Source organism: Vipera ursinii (genome assembly GCF_947247035.1).
Source record: "Vipera ursinii genome assembly, chromosome: Z".
NCBI classification, from domain to species: domain Eukaryota; kingdom Metazoa; phylum Chordata; class Lepidosauria; order Squamata; family Viperidae; genus Vipera; species Vipera ursinii.
The window spans coordinates 86,364,991-86,387,519 of record NC_139517.1 but is presented as its reverse complement, the minus strand read 5'-3'; the positions used below and the strand labels follow the sequence as shown (position 1 = coordinate 86,387,519).

Sequence of the window (22,529 nt, the reverse complement as noted above, 5' to 3'; positions counted from 1 at the left end):
AAGCTATTTTACAAGCCGGTTCCAAAGTTCCAATAGCTCCCAGCCAGGTCACATGACTGCATTTTGGGTGCTAGGGGACTGAACAACTAGCCTGCATTCATAGCTGTTTGCAGATTACTATGGTCATATGACTAAAATTTATAACATTTTAATAAAAATTCAGTATTTACTTCCAGTTTTCAACCAAAACAGCCCATAGTTCATATGAGTTAACCTTACAACCGTAGGTTCACTTAATGAATGTTAGTGATTGAGTTAACTACCGCAAGAAATGTTTGTATCTTGGGTTAGTCACTTGGGTGACCAGTTTTACGACTGTCATGACTTACAACTGTAATGGGTAGCCTCCATTACTGTCATAAATTAAGGGCTACCTGTATGTAGCTCTTAACTCCATGAATTTTTGTAATACTATCTAGAAAAGTTAGCAATGTATTTCTTAATATCAAAGCCTAAAGCCACTGTCTTTGCCTATTTTGCTGGCAGGGAATCTGACAAAACTACTTGAACTTAGAAGTAGAATAGCACAGATAAACTTAAAAATTAACATAACAGGCACATACAAGCATGCATTTACAAAGCTAGAAAAAATAAAGATTATTTATGCTTGGAAAAAGAATACATTTTAATGCAGTGTGATCCTATTCACACTGACCTATGAGGAAGCCCCACTAAGTAGTCACGCATAAGAATCTTCTGTGAGTTATATAAATAATTTTAAACATGTAACATTTTTGTTACAAAGCATCACATTCCAACATAATAAGATAGCTAAGAGGGCTATAGGGCAAAAAATAAGTGAATAAGATGGGCATCAGGCTTTAATAATTAATGAAGCACAACTTTTACTGTCAGCAGCCTGCATAGCAAATAGTAAGAGAAGCTGCATTGTAGTTCAGCAATATGATGACCCGTAGTTTTTCCATTTTCACTTCCAATGTCTATTACCATTTCAATATTTCAAATGCAATCAAATAAAGAGGTAAACCATTTTGTAGCAAAACTCAATGATCGTTAAATAAAAGAGAATACAGCACTACAAGAGTGATGTTTTAGTAATATATGACATCTGCCTCCAAACATATTTCATTAATAGAGACCTGTTTTAAAGTAACATAAAAGGCAAGGAAAGGTGTCAGTGTCAATTCAATACTTACCTGGTTGGGAATACGTCTATGTTAAATGGAATTTTGCTTATTTGTTTAAATGACACTCAAATTAGCTCATCCCTTTTGAAGCATTATACAAGATCATTCCTTGGTCTATTCCTTTGATTTAGTACACCTTTTAAGATTATTTATTAATGTTTGGATATCTCATCCATCATTCATTACTATTGATGTTGTAAATTAGAATGGAACAAAACATTGGACTATCACTTTTTCCATATTCATCAATAAAACTTAATCACCATCTCTGGCACATAATAAAAGAAGAAAGTTAGTTCTAGTTCTCAGTAAAAAAAAAACTATGTCCATGCAAACATCTTTAGGTAATTTTCAATATCTAGCAAAAAAAATCCTTCTTTTTCTTTCATCAACCAAATAAAATTTTATTGTCCAAATAAAAAGAAAGGAATAAATCGGAGCAGATTTTGGGCCACACAAGAAATGAGACAAAGGAAATAAAAGGGGAAATTGAAGTCATTTTTGAGTCCCTTTTCATTAGAAATGTAACTAGTGACCAGGATGCTTGGCTGCCCATGATAACTACAGGAAAAAAGCACTGAAAAGATTATTAACTAAAGGAAGTAATTTGAGTGAAAATGAAGATTAAGGGATAGTCACCACTAAACAAGCCGGCCTGGCCTGATGGATTTGGGTTTTAAAATTATTTAACTAATGTATTCTTATTTTATTGCCTGAGTCCTTCAGGAGAAGGGCGGTATATAAATCAAATAAATAAATAAATAAATAAATAAATAAATGAATAAATAAATAAGTGCTATTGATTTCAATTTAGCAATATTGGTTATTTGATAATAGATTAAAAAAATGAATATGTCAATACAAAAGTAGAAAAATGTTTAAAACTTAGGGACAAAATATTACCATGAAACCATGTATTTACAGATAGTCCTCAGCTAATGTCAGAACCTACATATTAAGGGGGACACTTTTCTATTTCTTTTATTCCATTACTCTGGGTTGTGTCATACTCCTGAAAGGGAGGGGGAAGACCCTGCGGGATGTCTCTTGTTTCCCTCTATCGCTACAATATATGCCTTCTGCTGTTTCTGCATATTCACTCTTTGAACTGTCTCTCCCTTGAAGTTACCTTGGGGTGAGAAAGGAATGTGCCTCCGGGCCAGCTGGCTTATCTCCTGTTTCAGAAGTGTAGGTGTGAAGACCCAACAACCTTGCTGCAAGCCTGGGAAAGAACGGTGTTATCAGCTCCTTTCCCACAATGGACTCAACATCTGAGGATTGGCTGGTTCAAACTGACTGAACTATTGGGGTGAGGTTTGCTTGGGACTCTTTTAACCTATTGATCTGAGCAGGAAACCCTCAGATCCTGCCTATTATGCCTGCTATCAACTTCTTTTAATAAAAGTTCCTTTGGAAGAAACTGCTTCCATGAGTTCTGCTTTCTTGGGATGAGGTATTGAAGAGGGCCCTGATAATTATGCTTGGAATTTTGATCTTAAGGTGTTGCAATTCTTAAGGTGACCTCTCCAGAGTAGCACAGTATATTCCAGGAGCACTGAATAGCCAAGACTCAAGCACAACTAGTTTTTGGTGCTCAGCTAGGACCTTGCTTGTCTCTTACTCCTCTGAAAAGGATGCAGTCCATGTTTCTAAGAACTACATTTCAGTTAGCTCATTGTGTTCCAAATGTAATACTAAACAGGGAGGCAGGATTAGCTAAAGTAGATATAGGTGCATGGACTTACATTACAGCACATTGGTTACAATTACTTCTCCCCCTGCCTCAAAGTTTTGAGTTCTTTCCTTATAGAGGAAAATTTTGAATCAGTAAGGTTCAGGATCATCTCACAAAAACTTCAGTATCTTGGCTTCTCCAGGGAAATGCTCCTAATGATGGAATAAGTGTGCACTTAGTGCATTTAAACAATGTATCAAAGACCTGGAAGCCCAGCAAGGTCAGCCTGCTCTTCCTAATACCGTTTTTTTGAGCAAACTCTTCTTTTCAAAGCAGCAAGATACTTATTTCATCTTATTGTTCCCAGCTCTGAAGGGCACTAACATTAGCATGATGCAATCCACTTTTAATGCAAATAATCAGCATTAAAAATAATAAAAAGACAATATATTACAATTAGTAGTGGATTGTCAATGGGCAAAGTCTGCCTAATTTTGCAAACAATATAACAAATTTTCGCTACATTCAAAAAGAAACTACATTGTATTGATCTGATAACAATTGTACTTTAAAAATATTGGTATTTTCTCGGTGTTTTGTAAGGTGAGATGTTTTGAAGATCCAAGCTTTCTTTCTCAACTCAGCACAACGGTTCCCCTTTCCTCTGTTCACTAACTTTCTACCTTCTGAAATATTGCATTTGCTAGCTTTCCAATCAGAAAGCTGGGAAATGAAATCTTTCTGAACAGTAGAAATGCTGGGAAAAACCTTGTTACGCTTTATAAAGATTATATTTGCTAGCTTTCTAGCCAGAAAGCTAATGAACACAATGTTTCTTCTGAACAGTGATAAGAGTTTTTTCCTAGTCTTCACAAGAATTCTATCTCTTACGCCGTTTCTAAAGGCAAGCAAGGCTGGAAAGAGCATTTCCATGATTCAAAAACAAGTCTGCTAGCTATGAAAGCTAGTATATATGTTGTTTCTGAATAACAGAAAGGCTGAAGAGAAGCTTGGATCTGTGGAATGCAAGCTTCTTTTCCAGTGCTGCAATTCTCCCCCCCTCTCCCAATGCACAAATTAACTCCAGCACTGGGCTGGATAAAAGTAGCATCCCAAAGATCTGTTTCTTCAGCTCCACACATTAGTTCTCCCCCCTGGTGCACGGAGGAGAGGAAAAATACTTCTGGGAAAACTGGCAGAGAAAATTGCAAATGATGATCACATGATGGAATAGAATTGAATGGAATTCAACATGGGCTGGACTTAGATCTCTTATGTGTGCAGAGGAATTCATGACTGATGACATATTTGACCCCTCCCTTGGGCTCAGCCTGGTCATCGCCTACACGTTCTTATAAACCATCACAGAAAACTAATGTATGGTTTGAAATATTAGAAATATGAAAGCTGGCTGAAATCATGATAAGTTAAGGAAATATGCTTGCTACCTAATTTATGAATATATTCAGCATCTGTCTGTTGGGAACTGTTAATTTGGACTTATAAGATGAATATTTTCTATTATCTCTACGTAACTTTCTAATAAAAATTGTCTAGCTAGACAAATAACCAAAAGGCAAACATTAGGGAAAAGTCACCAAGAATTTGCTTTGGTGATAGAGTTATCTTAGTATCACTGAAATGCAAACCTCTACTTTATAAAATATTAATACAGGTTGTCCTTGACTTATATCTGGTCACTTAACCATTTGAAATTATGAAAGACTCTGAAAGAATATTTATGACCCATCCTTAAAATTACATCTGCTGCACATCTACCTTCTTGGTCACATAACTGCATTTTGGGTAGCAGGCAATCTGTTTCCACTTACAGTTGGTTTCCAACTTATCTACCACCAATTTGCTTGGACTATTAGTAGTTCAGATTCTTGTAGATAGCTAAATCTAGCAATAAACTTTTACATATATTTGAACTGCCTGTCTCTTCTGATTTTCCTAGCACTTGAAAACACGTAATGAATATATAATATTCTCATGGTTATTTTGTCTGAATACATACAGAAATGCAAACTAGTTAAAGTCATAACTCCATAGGACTTTAATTATTATGAATAAAACATGAATTATATTCCTTAATCTACATACCATGGATTCACGTTCAGTCTTGAGATTATCTCATGTTTAGTGATAGGTCTGAAAATATGTTTTCTGTATTAATTGTTGCTACTTTAATAAAATATGTGGCCTGCCTTTATGGACAAGAAGACTAAAGAGAAATTTCATGATTATGAAAAATTATACTCTGCAACTAATTTAGGAATATGTATTCATTTACAGTTCTTTATATTCCACGTTTCAGGATAATAGTCTATAAAAAAGTAACTGATAAGCAATAGAATTATAAATAAAAATGCTATTTTACAATATATAAACAAAAAATAGGAACCCATTCGCAGGGTACCAATACTGTCTGCTATATCATACAGTAGGAGTAGGAGAGCAGGAGTAGGAGAGTAAAGCTAAGCAGACTTTCCTTAAGTTTGTCATATATCTGATATTGAGCAAAAACCTTAGGCAATTAACAAATCTGAAAAAGCATAAAATTATCTTACTGGAAACCTGAACTGTTTCCGAACACATCATCATGCACTGTGATGGGCGCCTCTAGATTTGCCTAGGTAACAGCTCTATTGTGCAAGCTGCACTGGCTTCCAATTTCTTTCTGTATGCAATTTAAGGTGCTCATCATCAACTCTGTAAGTCACAGGACTAGGTTATGCGCAGGACTGCTTTTACCTAAGGACATCTCCCTAAGGATGTCTTACCAAGTTAGATAGAATGGGCATGCTCCAAGTGCTTTCCTTTAAACATTCCCATCTTATTGCAAGTAGGAAGTGTGTTTTTTCCATGGTTGCCCCTACCGTTTGGAATACCCATCCCCCTGAAGTTCAACACGTCTCTACCTTCCTAATCTTCAGTACAGCTTTAGAGATCTGGCTTTTCCTCCAAGCAGTAGGATAAAAGGAGGCAACAGCACACTGGAAACGTGACTTAGCACCAGTGTTTTGTTTTAATGCAATTGGTTTTAATATTTTGCATATAGTTTTTATGTTATTTTAATTTTTGACTAAGAGCTGTCCAGAGTTTTATATATTATACATATAATATATATTTAATATTCTTTCCCCGTTGGTCCCTAAAACATCTAAACTCATCATGGTATCAAGTAATGAATTAATCTTTAATTTTCTGATTTAATACAATACCTATTCCTTGAACGTTGCTAAAATGTAACAAGAACTTACAACACCTACTTGGTTTCCACTTGGAAGTTTTGAGAATGAAAAACCTGATGTTTTTGAACTATAATTATCAAAATGTCTAAGAAATGGTCAAGCTTGCTGGAGCTTCTGAAAGTTACAGAATGAAACACATGGGGAGCAATAGGTCATGCCTGTTCTAAGGGGTCATTCCAGCATACTACACAGCCCTGAGCACAGCTTTCTGAACTAACAACCACTAGAAATGTTGGATTTCAAATTTCATTGCTAAGAAGTTAAAGTTGAATGTATCTGATGGCCAGTGGATTAAGGAAAGCTGCCTAAAGTGAAACCAAACCAAACCAATTAACATGTACATCTGTTTCCAAAATGTAGTAGACTTTATATGAACTTACAAGAAATGTACGATTTGTCAGATTTTCTAACAGTGCCCAAGCATAGTAATTGTGGAGATGTATGTATGTAATGCATATTATGCATATATTATGCATTAAGTAATTCAATCAATATTAATTTATGGGGAAAGTGAAAGATATATATTTTATTTATACAAACACACCCCAACACACACACACACAAAATATATATCTTCCATCCTCCCCATAAATTTATATTGATTGAAATGACAAATGATTTGTTAATTCAACATCCTATTTAAAAGGCAAGTGTCCACTGCTGAAGTCAGCAGACATATCATTCACACCTCTAAGACTGAAAACATACCAATTTGCTTTCCTGGAATGAATATCAAGCAGTCTGAAACACACAACTTCAGATTTGACTTCATGAAATAAGTGCTTACTCAGCAAGCATCCCAAAGGTAATGCATTACTCTACTTAAATGTACTAGCACTTTATTATCCATTTTGCATAGGAGTAACAAGTATATTGTTTGACAAACAAGGAAAACTTATGTTCAATCCAAAGATATTCTGTCTGACCTCTGTCAGATAAATTAATAATTTCTTCAGTGAGTAAAAACAAAACCAAGTAACACTGGAGGATGTATTCTTACACTGTAGACAGCACATGACAAAATGAAAGATGAAGATGCAATAGAAAGATGAATGATAATGTGCTAAAATAAGAAATGTGCACAACAAAGTAACTTTTATTTGGTTGAAACAGACCAAAAGAATGGCCATCTTTTGGTACCAGAATGGCCATCTAATCTCATAAAATGTGATGTCAAAATAATGATTCTGATTTACATCTAAATTTTATTTTCCTCAGGAAATTTTTTCACATATATTCTTTATAAATATTTGCATGCATATGCATAACACACATACAACAAATATACTATATATTATGAACTTGTAGCATTCAAAGGACAATTTACAATAAAGAATATTTTGTCATCCTAAAGCAGGAATGCTAGTTTCATATGTTAAAATTTTAATTATGCAACAAATTATCTCTGACTCTGAAGTATATTTTTAAATGTACACAGAATTGTGTAGAAATATTTCTAGACAGAATTGCATTGAAAGCCCTTAGAGCTAATTAGAATAGTGCTTTTTTTACATCTGATTACAGCACAAAAATATTAGCTCCTTTTTGAACTCAAAATGTTTTTATCAATAAAGGAATACTGTTTCCTCCACTTTATTGGAAGGCAAAATTGTAACAGTTGTTTGCATATTATTTTTGAAAGTATATTTAATTTCTTAGGCTAAAATTCTAAAATTTAGTTTTTAATAACACTTTTTATATTTAAATAGTAAAGATTTTAAAATCTGAATGTGCCATGTACATTCTTTGCATAATTGTTTACAGCAAGGGTCCCTACCCCCAGGCCACAGCCTTTTGGGAACCAGGCTGCATAAGTGGCAGAATGAAGTACATGAGAACGTGAAGCTCCATTTGCAAAAGCGCAGGTGTACGAACAAAACCATCCCCTCTCCCCACCACAGCTGCCAGTCCACAGAGTCTGAAAGTTTGAGGCCCGATGGTTTACAGCAGACATGTCAAACACAAGGCCCGGGGGCCGGATCCAGCCCGTGAAGTGGTTTCATGTGGCCCACGAAGCCATCCTGGAAACAGTGAGGGAACAGCCCCCACTGCCTTGGCCTTGGCCCAGAGACCCTCCTTCTGCCAGAGACCCTCAGATCTGTCCCACTCCTGCCCAGGCCCCCATAGGCACCCTTGATGCGAATGATGTAGAGCTGGCCATGCCCACCCAGTAGGCCATACACACTCTAGCCACGCCCACCCAGTAGGCCACGCCCACCCTGGCCATACCCACCCAGCCCCCTGAGGGCAACCGCAATGCTCTTCTGCCCTTTCCATACAGCTCTAGATATCTACTACTGAAAAAAGAAATACTAGATTAGATAGTTCCTTGACCTAATCCATATAATTCACTGAGGTTTACAAAAATGTGCAGTCTAAGCAAAATTAAGTAAAGATGGAAATCCTGAGAATTAGCATCAGATGTAGAATTATGTACTAAAATTTGGTTTTGAAACTACTAGAAAAGATAACTTATAAAGACAAGAAAGAAAATAAAATGGAAGCAGAAAATACATTGATTTCTAATACTAAATTTTAGCAATATCATCAGGTTTTGTGCCCGTGATTACATTGGAATTTGGAATAAAAGACTAACTTATCTCTTTGCCAACATAGATACAAGTACATAGATACATAGATTCAAGTTATTTTGAAATTTGTGCTATCGAACATTTTTCTGGGTAGAAAGAATTTATGATTTCATAGGAATTCATATATAAGCACCAGAAGTGAATGTTGTCCATTCATTTCTTCTTCCTTGACTTAAATGAGTCTTCATTAGTCTTTGGAAGATTAAGTATTTGGAAATCTAGCTGACCTCTCCCTGTCTTATCATCTAGAAAAAGTCATTCAATGAGTAGAATGGAGATGCTGATGCTATGTTAATATTGCATATTTTGAATGAAATACTACTTAAAAATCTCTGCTTCAAAACCTCTGCTTCAGTCCTTCATTTCTTATACACAATTGACTAAATTGCTGATTTATTTTTACAATTAAGAAACTTACCTTGATCTTCAATGAAAATGCATTTTCTAGTAACTTTAATTCATTATATTTAATGATTCTCGCTATCAAGAATCAGTATTCTCCAAATACCTAACTAAATATTATACAAAGAATAGGAATTATATCTCTGCATGCTAAAGTTTGTAGCTTTTTCTCCATAGCATTGACCATTTTTACTTTTCTCTTTTGAAACTACTTGTTTCTTTGTATCTTTCTTAAAGTACATTCCCCAGAACTAAAGTATCTAGATGACATCAGGGTAGTGCAGACTAAAATAAAACTATTACATTAAGTTTTAATTCATTCAACAAATATTAGAAATATAAATTAGAAAAACAGACATTTTTGCAGAACAATTCTTTAGCTGGCTTTGTCATATGAATGCAGTTTGTCCCTGAATACAACTCTGGAACAAGATTCTTTGATATGTTATCCTGCACTTACACACTCATTTTTTGGAAAGGGGGTAATACATTTTTCTATCCTTTTCCTTTGCCTAAAATTAAAAGATAATATTCATTGCAGATAAAATATATTTTGCCTGCTTTATGTTTCATAAGCCTTTATTCGTAATCTTATGTTTGCAAGTTTGCCCAAATCTCCTGCTTGAGCAGAGGCCTGCCAGCAATATTTTGATTGATTGCAGGAACCACTGTTTCATTATCTCATTAATCAATTTTTTTTAAAACACAGTGGACCCATTCAGTTCTATGGGCCTCCATCTGAAGATTCCTTTATGCGTTTTCCTCTTCCAAAACAAAATATAGTCTGCCAACTAATATTTGTTCTATTATGTTAACGGGCTAGTGAGTCAATTAATGAACATTTTCTAACATAACCAATTTGGGGGAAGGGGAACTAAAAATAGCTTTCACTATTATCTCACAAGCACTTCATCTTTTTCTTTGTTCATGTTTGCTTTTTTGTTCTGTCTGAGCCACCTATGTAAAAATGTTGGCAGATGAACTATATACATTAAGCAGAGAATCTCAGAAACTGGACCAAAAGCTTTGCAAATTTGACCAGTATAGTATTACCTTCTCTTTAACTTGGGCTTCTTACAGTGCCAATTTTTCCAGTCAATCTTTTCCCTATTTAGAAACCATAGCTATTGACACTTAATATATCATTAATTTAAAATGTCTTTTTTTAAAAAAAAAAAACCTTAGAAAGTAGTAACACCTTGTTTCAATTCAAAAAGTGAGGGATGCTATTTGAATGGAACTACCAGAAAGTTCCTGCAAAGGTTCATTGGAAAGTTGGAAAAAATCCAAGAATCTGTCTTTTCTAATTATGGAAGTTAGAAAAAACCAGGTTTCTATAAGATCCTTTGCAGTATCTGTGTACAGCATTAAAAAAAAAGAAAAGAGAGCTTCACTGTAATTGCTTCACTCTAGCTAATGTTCACATTATGACAGGTACAGCCTGTTTGGTGTAGAGCAGGGGTCTTCAAACTTGGCCCTTTTATGACTTGTGGACTTCAACTCTCAGAATTCCTCAGCCAGGCATGCTGGCTGAGGAATTCTGGGAGTTGAAGTCCACAAGTCATAAAAAGGCCAAGTTTGAAGACCCCTGGTGTAGAGGTTAAAGTCGTGGCCTAGAAAGCAGGAGACCGTGAGTTCTAGTGTCACGGCATGAAAGCTGGAGGGGTGTCTTTGGGCCAGTTACTTCCAGCTCATCTCAACCGATAGGGTTTTTATTGTGGAGAAAATAGCAGGAGGAAGGAATATTGCATATGCTTGTTGCACTGTTACTTACAAAGTAATAAAAATAAAATTTAAAAAATCTTAAAAAATGCATAAATGAAGAAAACTAACACTTGTGAAATAATTTAAATAATTATAGGTAGTGCTCAACTTACAGCCATAATGGAGCCTACCCATCACAATTGTAACTTGTGATGAGTGTAAAGCGGGTCATAGGCCGACTGATCTGATTTTATGAACGTTTTTTGCAATGGTCATTAAGTGAATCACTATGGTCATTAAGCAAATTTCTGTGGCTATTAGCAAATGTCATAGTCACTAAGTCAACCCACTGTTCATTACAGGGCATTTTAGACAAAAACTGAAATTGAATATCATTTTTCAGGAGAAAAAAACATTGCAAATCATATCATGACAGTAGGAGGCAGCAAATATATGTGAAATAAATGTGGGCCAGTGTTGAAGGCCCAAAATGAGATCACATAACTGTATGGAGCAGCAGCTCTCAGAACTTTGGAACTGGGTCATAAATACGTGGGGGGGGGGAAAGGTCTATCATAACTTCACATGGTTGCTAAGCAACTGGTGGTTAAGTCCAGGTCTACCTGGGCAGAATGTAATTGTAACAGCCAGGCCAAAGTTTAACTTTAGTGCTTCTTAAGAATACCTCAGGGACGCGGTGGCTCAGTGGGTTAGGACAGAGCTTGTCGATCAGAAGGTCGGCAGTTTGGCGGGTCGAATCCCGAGTGCCGCGTAGCAGAGTGAGCACCTGTTACTCGTCCCAGCTTCTGCCAACCTAGCAGTTCGAAAGCACGTAAAAAATGCAAGTAGAAAAATAGGGACCACTCTGGTGGGAAGGTAACAGCGTTCCGTGCGCCTTTGGCGTCTAGTCATGCCGGCCACATGACCACGGAGACGTCCTCGGACGAGCGCTGGCTCTTCGGCTTTGAAACGAAGATGAGCACCGGCCCCTAGAGTCGGAAACGACTAGCATGCATGTGCGGGGGAACCTTTACCTTTACCTTTTAAGAATACCTCAAAAATGACAGGAAGTGTTCCAATATCTCAGGGGCTGCCACAAAGAAGTGGGAGTCAAGCTATTCTCCAAAGCACCTGAAGGCAGGACAAGAAGCAATGGATGGAAACTAATCAAGGAGAGAAGCAACCTAGAACTAAGGAGAAATTTCCTGACAGTTAGAACAATTAACCAGTGGAACAACCTGCTTCCAGAAGCTGTGAATGCTCCAACACTGGAAGTTTTTAAGAAGAGACTGGACATCCATTTGTCTGAAATGGTATAGGGTTTTCTGCCTGAGCAGGGGGTTGGACTAGATGACCTCCAAGGTCCCTTCCAACTTTATTATTATTATTATTATTATTATTATTATTATTATTATTATTATTATTATTATTATAAAACTTTTATTCATAAAACATGAAACACACTCAACTGAACAATCAAACTGACTGGCACTAATGGTTGACACGGGCTGCTGCCAGCATCTTAGGTATCAACCAGGTATCTCCTTAAAATGTAAGATGTTCCGAGTAGTGCAGTTTTTTGTAGCTTTGCTGGAATTATTGCAGGAAGTTGCAATTTCTTGATGTGTTTTGTAAAGTTTTTGGACACAGTTCCCAGTGCCCCGATGACAATGGGTATCACTGTTACGCGTTTCATCCATAATCACGCAGTTGTTGTTGTTGTTATTATTATTAATATGGATAGTATATGAAAAAATGTTGAATTTCAATTTCAATGATATGAAATTCCAAACTATCCCAAACACTTTCACTTTTAATAGACTTATATAACTGGAAAAATCTTACAAAGAAAATTTGACTAAATTGAGACTGTTATAAATAGGAATTAAAACATTAATTTCTCTAAAGCAGTATGTATTTTTCTTATGCCTGGCATGCAATTTTAAGTTTAATTCTTAGTATCTAATTCAATGGAATATATTTGTAAGAAAATTGCTAGTACTATCAGTTAATGAAAAATTTGCTAAATATACACATGATTATTAACTGAAAAATCTAATAGCAAAACAGTGTTCAATACTTAGTTGGATAAATATATGTTGGAGCAATATTTTACAGAAACAATTCATCAAAATAAATATTTGTGTTTTTTTCACAAGAGCATTTTTTCTAAAAAAAGAAAAAAATCTGGTATCTCTAGAAAGACCAGTAGGCTTTTCAATAAACATAGATTTATTTCATGAAGAAAACTTTTGGGCCATTCTCCCACCCACGGATGTGTTATGGGGAAAACAGGAGGCAGAAATAGTATGTATTCTGGCTTAAAGTATGCAAATAAAGGCAGAATATAAATTTAATAATAAACAAAAAATAAAATATGGATTTCAATTTTTTTTGCCCACTAAAAAGTTATTATTGATTGATTTATTTAGTGTATGGTAGGGATCTTCAAACTTGGCCCTTTTATGATTTGTGGACTTCAACTCCCAGAATTCCTCAGCCAGCGTGCCTGGCTGAGGAATTCTGGGAGTTGAAGTCCACAAGTCATAAAAGGGCCAAGTTTGAAGACCCCTGGTGTATGGCATATCATACATGGGCTAGCAATACATATTAATATTTCACCCTGATTAGTAAAACACAATAAAATATAAATGGTAAAAAGATCTAAGTTCAATACCAATGTCTAGGCCAGGGGTCGGCAACCTCGGCTCTTTTATGACTCGTGGACTTCAACTCCCAGAATTCCTGAGTCAGCTATGCCGAGGTTGCCTACCCCTGGTCTAGGCCATAGGAGTCAAACTCGGTCACGTCAAGACGTATCATGGCGTTTTTTTTGTCTTTGAGAAGCCAGGGTGGACGTGGCCTGCTCATGACACATCTGGCCTATGGGCCACTAATTTGACACCCCTGTTCTAGGCCATCTAACCACTGAAGACCATCATTGATTTTCATGTAGCAACTGATTAGGATTCCCAGTAATATGCCAAATAGATTAAGTTTAAGGTTATTTATCTATATATGTTACCTCTATAAATACATCTTCCATGCCATAACCACAACAAGGATAATTATACCCATCAATTATGTCCATGTTCAAGAAAAACGTTTTCTTTCTTCCTTTAGTGTGATTCTTGGAGACTGCATGTTTCATTGGCAAGATTTTAGAGAAGTGATTTGCTACTGCCTTGGTCCTAGGGCCATCTGGCTTTATGCCTAAGGCTGGACTAAAACTCAAGTTTCCCAGTTTCTAGCCTGATGTTTTAACCCGGGGGTCTTCAAACTTGGCCCTTTTATGACTTGTGGACTTCAACTCCCAGAATTCTTCAGCCAACATGTCTGGCTGAGGAATTCTGGGAGTTGAAGTCCACAAGTCATAAAAGGGCCAAATTTGAAGACCCCTGTTTTAACCAATCAGGTTCTAAAAAAACTTGTGGTGTTCTAAAATGGAACGAGGGCCAAATCATAAAATACTATATCTTATTGAAAACAATGTTACAGAACCGTGTATGAATATTGCTAAGAAGTCTTAGTTCATGAAATAAAATTTGAAGTATAGCATACATATTTGGTAATAAAAATCTAACTTTTATCATTTCCTTATTTTACGTAATATATAAATATACACACTCATATGTGCATATTTATATTATTCATGCAGCATTTCTAATCACATACAATGTCTTGCTTTTTTTCTAATTAAAAATGTGGTAATTTTATAAAAGCTTATCATCAAAAGAAATAAAATACTGCTTTGTAATAATTATGGTTAAAGTTAGTTTAGATGTCCAAGAACCTGGATCCAATGGCATTTCTAAATCTTTTTTCATTGTATAAACCCTGTTTTTGGATATTCCCTCCATAGATTTGCTATGGATACAGAGACTTCCATCTCTCTTCACCTCATGTTGAAAAATATCAGAATTACATGTCTCCAATTCTACAATGTGAAAATTTAGAGTATTGTGTTTGACAAGAAGTGCTATTCTTTTCAGTCTTATTTTCCTCTTAAAATGAGAATTGTTTTAAATAAGGCAGAAGGTAAGTTTGTTCTAATTAATTTTTCTTTTGGAGAAGTGGTTTTAAATTTTGTATCTTCCTCAGTTAAAATACAGCTATCCCTTATAACCTGTGCTAACTTTATGCTAGCCAAAGTTCAATGCAGACATTTTAATTTAATACACTGGACTATTGATTTTTTTCTATATTTATCAATAAATCAATCACCTTCTCTGGCATATAATGAAAGAACCAAGTTGGTTCTTGCTAGGAAACTCCAGTTTGATAAATTTATGATTGGGTTTTATTCATCTATGTAGGCACTCTCAGAATGTGACCACATTTGGGACATATAGCCCTTCACAATGCTCTTAATCTTAAACCTCCCTGGAAGATGCCATGATTGACTCAACAGCAACCAAATTTCCTAAGACTTTTTTTAAAAAAAGAGCTACTCGGGTTCTTCTTATCTAAAAACACGCCTTTCTTTTGTTTCGTTTTTTTAAAGGACAACATATGATGAGTAAACTGATGTAATCAAAAGGTCTGGTAAATGTGTCTGAAAGGTGCAATTTTATACCCGTTCACGTGAAAGCAAATGCCGATGAACTCCTTGGGGGTTACTTCCGAGTTCACATGGTGTGAAGAACAGAATCTGAAATTGAAAAACCTTTCGGAACACTTCGGAAGAGAGCGAAGCACAACAAGCTAGATTTAAAAGAGTGAAGGCTTGGGGGGGGGGAGAAAGAGCAACTTCTCCTTCCTCCTAGAAACAGGGCGGTAAAACGCGCCCGCCCCCGCCCCCATTAAGGAATCTTTTTCCTCTGCTTCTCGGGGGCCTGTAGAGAGCAAAAATGGTTCCCTCCAACCTTCCTGTTGTCACGAACTGAAGCAGCAAACAGACCTGCTTCTAGAAGCTGGAGCACAGGCGACGGGAGAGGGAGCGGCGCCTTGCAGGCCTCAAAATCACTTCCTTCCTCCTCGCCTTCTACGGCTGTCCCTCAGTAACAGCCGGGAATGGAGATGAGGGAGGAGCAGGGCGCCACACGAAGCCCGGGGAAACCAAAGGGTGGGGGGGGTGGGGGTTTTGCAGACGAAGGCAAGTCATTTGATACTGCGGGAATCGGGCGGGTCACCGAGGGAAACCGCCTGGGGCTGAGCCGACTTTACCTGCTGCTGTTGGTGCAAAGGCACTGAAGAGGGGGCATTCACCTCCCTCCTCCCCGCCTGCGTCCCTCCCTCGCTCAGAGATCCATCGACCCGCCAAAGCAAAGCGGGGCCTGGGAGAGCGAAAGGAGGGTTGCCTCCTGGCCGCCGCCGCCACCGCCTCCCGGCCGCCACCACCCCCCGCGTCGTAGCCAACGCTGCTTGCTGAGTTGAACCACCGCCCCCTTTTCTCTTGCACGCAGGCGCCCAGCTGCAGGGGAAGGCGGAGGCCGCCCACACACGCGCGCACGTACGCGCGCGCGGCGGTGGCGGCGACGCGTTTGCCTAGGACTTTGTCGCTCTGCTGACGGTTTGCCAGTCTCGGTCCGGCGGTTCTGTGACTGCCGAGACCGGAGAATAGAAAAACCACCTTGAAGGAAGGAACCGGGGCACGCGCGCCGGACTCCGTATGTACGTATCTATGCACTGTTGCGAGGACGTGTTTCGCGTTCGTGCTCCATCCCCTGGCGACAAACACACCTAAAAAAAAAAAGCGTCCTTAGCTACTGTCGCTGACCAGTAATCGAAAATGAAGGCAGTTTGAAGAGCTACTACAGCACAAATACGTATCTTGTGGCTGTCTTGCCACTTCCTGTTCATTTCCGGCTCAGCAGCCGCCCGAAATGCCTTACACGGCTTATAGAAACAGAAGTGAAACAGTTTTTTCACTAAAATGGACAAATGACTATGCTAGCTGACTCCATTTCTCTCCTTAATAAACCCGTTGCACTTTTGAATCTTGAGCATCATCGATCAAACTAAGGGTGCGGAGAGTTAACCATGTGCGCCGCTAGTAATGTTCAAAAATGCTATCCACCCTTGCAAATGTCGTACGAGCTATTGTTAGTGAAAGTTTGGAAAGGAATTCGCACGCTTCAGATCAAGCTTTCGGTTTGCCTAATTCCGTTACACGATAAACTACGTGGTACAAACGTTCGTGTGATCATAACGATACGAAAAGGTTCCATACACTACAGTACTATTCGTTGTTGGCTGAGAATAACAGATTAATTAAATATAATCTTCTGAACATAATATGTCAAATAAATACTAATATTTTTGCCACTTGCAATGTCTCATCAATGCTCTTTATTTTAAAAAGGTGGATTTTCGAGAATAATACAGTACAGTATTACTTTTAGAACAATTTAAAAACATTTTTCAAATCCTGCAGATATAAATATAAAGCATTTTCTTCAAAAAGAAATGGTTTTCTGTTTTTAGATTTTGCAATTGATCTTCAATCTGTAAACAGTTGTATTAGAATAAATGCTTATTTCCTCTCTGATCAACTTAACACCTTTTTATTATTTGTACTTTTCCGACAAAAATGAACTCACTTTAGAATCAAGTCTGCTGACAAGGATGTTTCACAGTAGCACATTCAAGCAACTTATTCTAATATAAGCAGACTAAAGTTTTTAGCCTTATTTCTGGTAACAACAGTTTAAAGTTGTAACTAACAGCTGAATATGCACAAGATTTCCTCAGTATCGGGAAATTTTAATTTCACTCTGCTCTGTCTGCTTCCCGAAAGAAACAGCCATTTTTGCATTTGCATAGTGTGTAACAGCATTAAGCGTACTTATGTAATTGTCTAATATTAGGATAATTATATATTAAGACAGCTGAAATATCTTGGACCACTGTAATAAATAACTTACATTATTTAACTCAGAGTAGCTTTTAATCTTTTTTTTAAAAAAATAACAAGCAGGGAATTTGTGGCCAATATTGGACTAATTTGCATATCACTTCATCTTGTTGAAATATCTTGTGAATATTTCCATCTTATGTTCAATTAAAACATGACAACAGCTAATGTTTGTGTAGTATTATTTTAAGCAGACTTTTTTTCTATTGTGACTTACATGACGTTTAGAGCGCATTTTATGGCCAATTCATGCAAAACTCCATGTAATCCCAAAGGGTTCACATACTTTTTCTTGCAACTGTAGGCTGACATAAAAATGGATCATCTTAACATCCTAGGGGACAGTATTTGAGGCATCTGCCTATCTGTAGTAAATAACCCCAACAGTGTCTTGTGGTCTGTGAAGACCATGAATTTCCTGCCATACAAGTAATCATGGAATTTCTTCACCCTGGCCACAATGGCCAAGGCCTCTTTATCAATCTGAGCGTGACTGCGCTCAGCTGAGGACAATGTCCTTGAATAATAGGAAATGGGGACTTGAGTCCCATCACTAGACAAATGCGTAATGCGTATAGGCAATGTTTCATTAAAGTGCATAAGCACTGAATTGCAGGACAGTAGTGATTTTACTGCCTTAAAGCTGTTTTCGTGAACCTTGGTCCACTTCCATGTGGTGTTTTTGTCTAAGAGCCAGTGTAATGGCTCTGCCACTGCGGTCTTGTTAGGAAGGAATGCATAGTAAAAATTAAGGAGACCCAGGATTGCCTTAAGCTCTCCTTTTGACCTGGGGCTTGGTGCTAGCTGAATTGCCTTCAGCTTGGACTCTGCAGTGTGGATGCCTTCAGCATCAATACGGAATTCCAGGAACTAAGTGGAAGGGATCACAATGTTACACTTGTTCCTTTTCAATTTGAGTCCCGCTATGCAGAACCATTGAAGGACCTCTTTGAGCCTCCTTGCAAGCACCTCAGTGGACTCACCGGCGATGAGCACATCATCGAAGTAGGGCAAACCCCCAGAATGCCCTTGAGCATACAGTCCATAACTCCCTGGAAGATTCCTGGGGCTACGCTAACCCCAAATTGCAGGTATTTGACTTTAAAAGACCCCCTGTGTGACACAATTGTTTGTGCAGCCGCTGTGGCCTCGTCCACAGGTAGCTGCTGATAAGCCTGTGCCAAATCTAACACGGTACCCCCTTGTAGCAATGCCAAAATGTGGCTTAACAACTGGCACCTGGTATGCGTGTTGCTGTAGTGCCCGATTAATGGTGCACTTGTAATCAGCACAAATCCTGACCTCCCCATTGGCTTTAAGTGGCGTGACAATGGGGGTTTCCCATTCTCCCCCATCTATGGGCTGTAGTACCCCCTGACTGACTAGCTTATACAGCTTTGCATCGATTTTGTGTTTTAGTGCAAATGGCACTCTACGGGGCTTGATCCTAATAGGCATTATGGCAGGATCAAGCTTAAAGGCTATCAAGGGGCCCTTGTACTCTCCCAGGCTTGTATCAAAGACATCTGTGAATTCCTCACATACTGACACCAAGTTTGCAGCTTGTGTCCAGTGGATCCTGGTTACTTGAATGCCCAGTGCATCAAACCAATCAAGCCCTATTAAGCTCATTCTCTGGCCCTCCACCACAATCACATCTCGGGGTCCCCAAAACCCCTTGAATTTGATGGCCAAAGTGGCCTTGCCTTTGACAGTTACTCAGGAATTCTGGAAATCAGTTAAAATGATGTCGGATGGCCTAAGCTTGGCCCACCTCTTGCTGCAGTTGCACACAAACGGGAAAGTCTCCAGGGAAATAATAGATACAGCTGAACCAGTGTCCAGTTCCATCCTGTAAGGAACACCTTGCAGCTCGACTTGAAGACAAAGTTTTGGCTTAAGGGGGTAGTGAGCTCCAGTGTGGCAAATGCTCCAATGACTGAAGCAGAACCCTACTCTATGCTGCCCCGGGGTCCCAGTACCTCTCCTGATTGGCAGTCCATCTGGTGACCTCTACAGACTGCTGCGATGTGGCTGGTTTTCCCGCAAACCCGACGTGTGGCTGTCCAGAACTGGCAGTCAACTCGTTGGTGGCGGCCACTACAGTCCAAACACCAAAGGAAGGAAACTGCCTTGTAAGGGGGCTTCAGTTCCTTGTTGTTGAATCTTGTCAACTTCGTGGTTGGAGTTGATGTCTTCTGAATGTTCGGCGTCCTCTTGGTGGACGGCTTCCTCATGAGGAGTGCTTTTGGCAGGCTGCAATGCCTTCACGGGTCCGCCGGCAGATTCATTCGCCATGACTTCTTTTAGGGCTTCCTGTAGCGAGAGAGTCTCTTTTGCAAAAAGTTTTTGTTGCAGCTCTCTGCTCCTTAGTCCACAGACGAGTCAGTCTTGAAGCCTTTCTTCCAAGTCCAAAAATTTGCACAGGCATGAAGCTTGTCTCAACGCCGCGATGAATTTGGTGGCTGTCTTGCCTGGTTGTTGAACTCATTGTTCGAAGGCATGCCTCCATGCTATCACCAACAGCTTTGGTTGGAAATGGTCACCAAGCTGTTTCTTCAGGTCTGCATAAGTAACAGACTCCAGCTACACTGGTGCGACTAAATTCTCCGCGATGTCGAACATTGCAGGCCCACAGACACAAAGGAGAGTTGCAGCCTTCAGGCTATCTTCAACGACTTGGTTGGCATGGAGGTACTTCTCTACTCTTGAAATGTAGGATGACCATCTCTCTGGGTGAGTAATATCAAATTCCTCAAGCTTTCCGACTTTCACCATGTTGGGAAAGTCTTCGTGATTCATGTCTCGCATTGCCTTGTCCTGCTTCTCTTGTAGGCCCTGGGACTGGTCCGCAGGGCGGTGTGGTTGCTAGCATGGCTTGCTAGGCTGACGGGGGGGGAACGCAGTCTCTGCCAGGCGCTGTGCTGACCTCACCCCCTAGTGACTTCAGCTCTTCAAAAAGAAGCAGAATCTCACCTTCGTCACCAGTGTTGTATAGTGAGTTCTTTGGAGGCAGTAAGCGAGATGGGAGGTTGCAAACACGAACATTGCTTTATTGAGGCAAACAGGAACAGAACTGAAACAGAGGCTTCTACACAGCTACTTATACGGTTGGCCACTAGGTGGTGGCCACTAGGTTTAAAGGAACCCATTCCCGCCCCAAATTATCTAATGATCTTCTTGGAGACAGCACATCTGGCTTAGTCACTGACCATTACACAGACACACCAATTGAGCAATCTTAAACAGCATTCAAACAGACATGTGAACAGTTCAAGTAAAATCCCAATACATTACAGTGTGAAAGTTTGATGTGCCATCTTGGCCTGTAAAAATTGACTGAGGCTTCCCAGGGTATGGCAAGCAGCCCAAGAGCCATGCAGTTCTGGGGCTGCTTGCTGCCCCGTAAGGCAGGATGGCCAAAAGGGCATAGATGGGGGGGGTCATAGGCAGTGGGAGGAGTAAGTGAAAGACAGCTGGGTCACTCACTCTCAGCCCAATCCACCTCATAGGGTTGTTGCTGCGGGGAAAATAGCAGGAGGAATCTGTTGGATATGTTGTTACCTTGATTTATTTATTTAAATAATAAAGGCAGTATAAAAATAAATAATTTTTTAAAAGTACAGGGAAACTGCCAGAAGCCCAAATTTTGGTCATGTGAACACACTGCAATGCCCATAATTTCAGTATGACTCATTAGTTATTTTCCAGTGGGTCCTGACAGCACCATTGTAATTTTGAATGGTTGCTGAGCATACTATCGTAAGTGAAGACTAACAAAATATGTTTTGAAAATGATAATAACCAGTGTAGATATCATACAAATTCACATCAACAAGCAATGATTTTTCTGATTTCCCATACATATCTCATAAATAATCCTTATTCACTCAGGATTTGTTCTGTTGCAAAATCATGTCTGAGTCTTCACAACCCCATGGACTCCAGGCTAACCTGCCCTCTATTGTCTTCTGGAATTTGTCCAGATTCACGTTGATTGCATTGATGACACTATCTAACCATTTCATCCTCTGCTATCCCCCTTCTCCTTTTGCCTTCAATCTTTCTCAACATCAGAGTCTTTTCTCAGTATACTAAAGATTACGGTAAATTTAATTGGTTAATCAACAAATTTTTAAAATTGCAACATAATCCATTACTGTATTAGGTAAAATACTTGAATGGAAAATCAAAACAGGATAGGCAGGGTAAAAAAATTGAATCTTTATTGAGCATTCTTTTAATATGAATTAGGATAAAGATTAATGAATCAATAGAGGTATATGTTATCCCCTACAGCAATGTAAAGTAGAAATGGTTAAACTGATTATTTTATCCAAGGATGAGAATATATTTAAGCTAGCTTCTATTTTGAAATTGCTTCCAGATTTTGTGCTTGCAATGAAAAAGAAAATGAAAACTTGATTTTGTTTTTGTTAATCACATAGGTCAGAGGTAGGTAACCTTGACTCTTTTATGACTCTTTTATGACTCTTTTATGACTGAGCATGGGTGGCTCAGGAATTCTGGGAGTTGAAGTCCACAAGTCATAAAAGAGCCAAGGTTGCCTACCACTGATATAGCTGTATTGTTATAGAAATGGTTTGTACATATAGTGTAAAAGCAAAAAGTTGTGACAGTAATGTTGTTATCTTCTACTGTGTTAAAGAGAATCAGAAGTTGGTGCCTTTTTCTTTTGTTCTCTTCTTTTTCTACATATCTTCTTTTTCTTTTACCTTCCCCCTTTGCTAACTTTCTTAGTTTTTAAAATTTCTGTATGTATTTTATATTTTGATAAATCAATAAAATTATTTTTTTAAAAATCAAAAGGAAACTAGATAGCATTGTTGTTACACTACATTTTCAAACAGGATACATTAATTTTTAAAAAAATAA

The 22,529-nt window shown here is 38.3% G+C and overlaps 1 protein-coding gene across 7 annotated transcripts in view; it reads right to left on the bottom strand.

The window, feature by feature from the left end:
• TBC1D5 (TBC1 domain family member 5) overlaps nt 1-16,131 on the bottom strand; it is a 343,189-nt gene extending 327,058 nt beyond the window's left edge. For 5 of the 7 annotated variants that reach the window (XM_083376132.1, XM_083376127.1, XM_083376129.1 and 2 more), the window contains exon 1: nt 15,944-16,131. The gene's annotated coding sequence lies outside the window, so the exon portion shown is untranslated. Of the gene's footprint in view, nt 1-15,677; nt 15,777-15,943 lie in introns of those variants that run through there. The other 2 variants (XM_083376131.1, XM_083376128.1) reach the window with 2 other exon arrangements.
• Nucleotides 16,132-22,529: the final 6,398 nt, after the last annotated feature.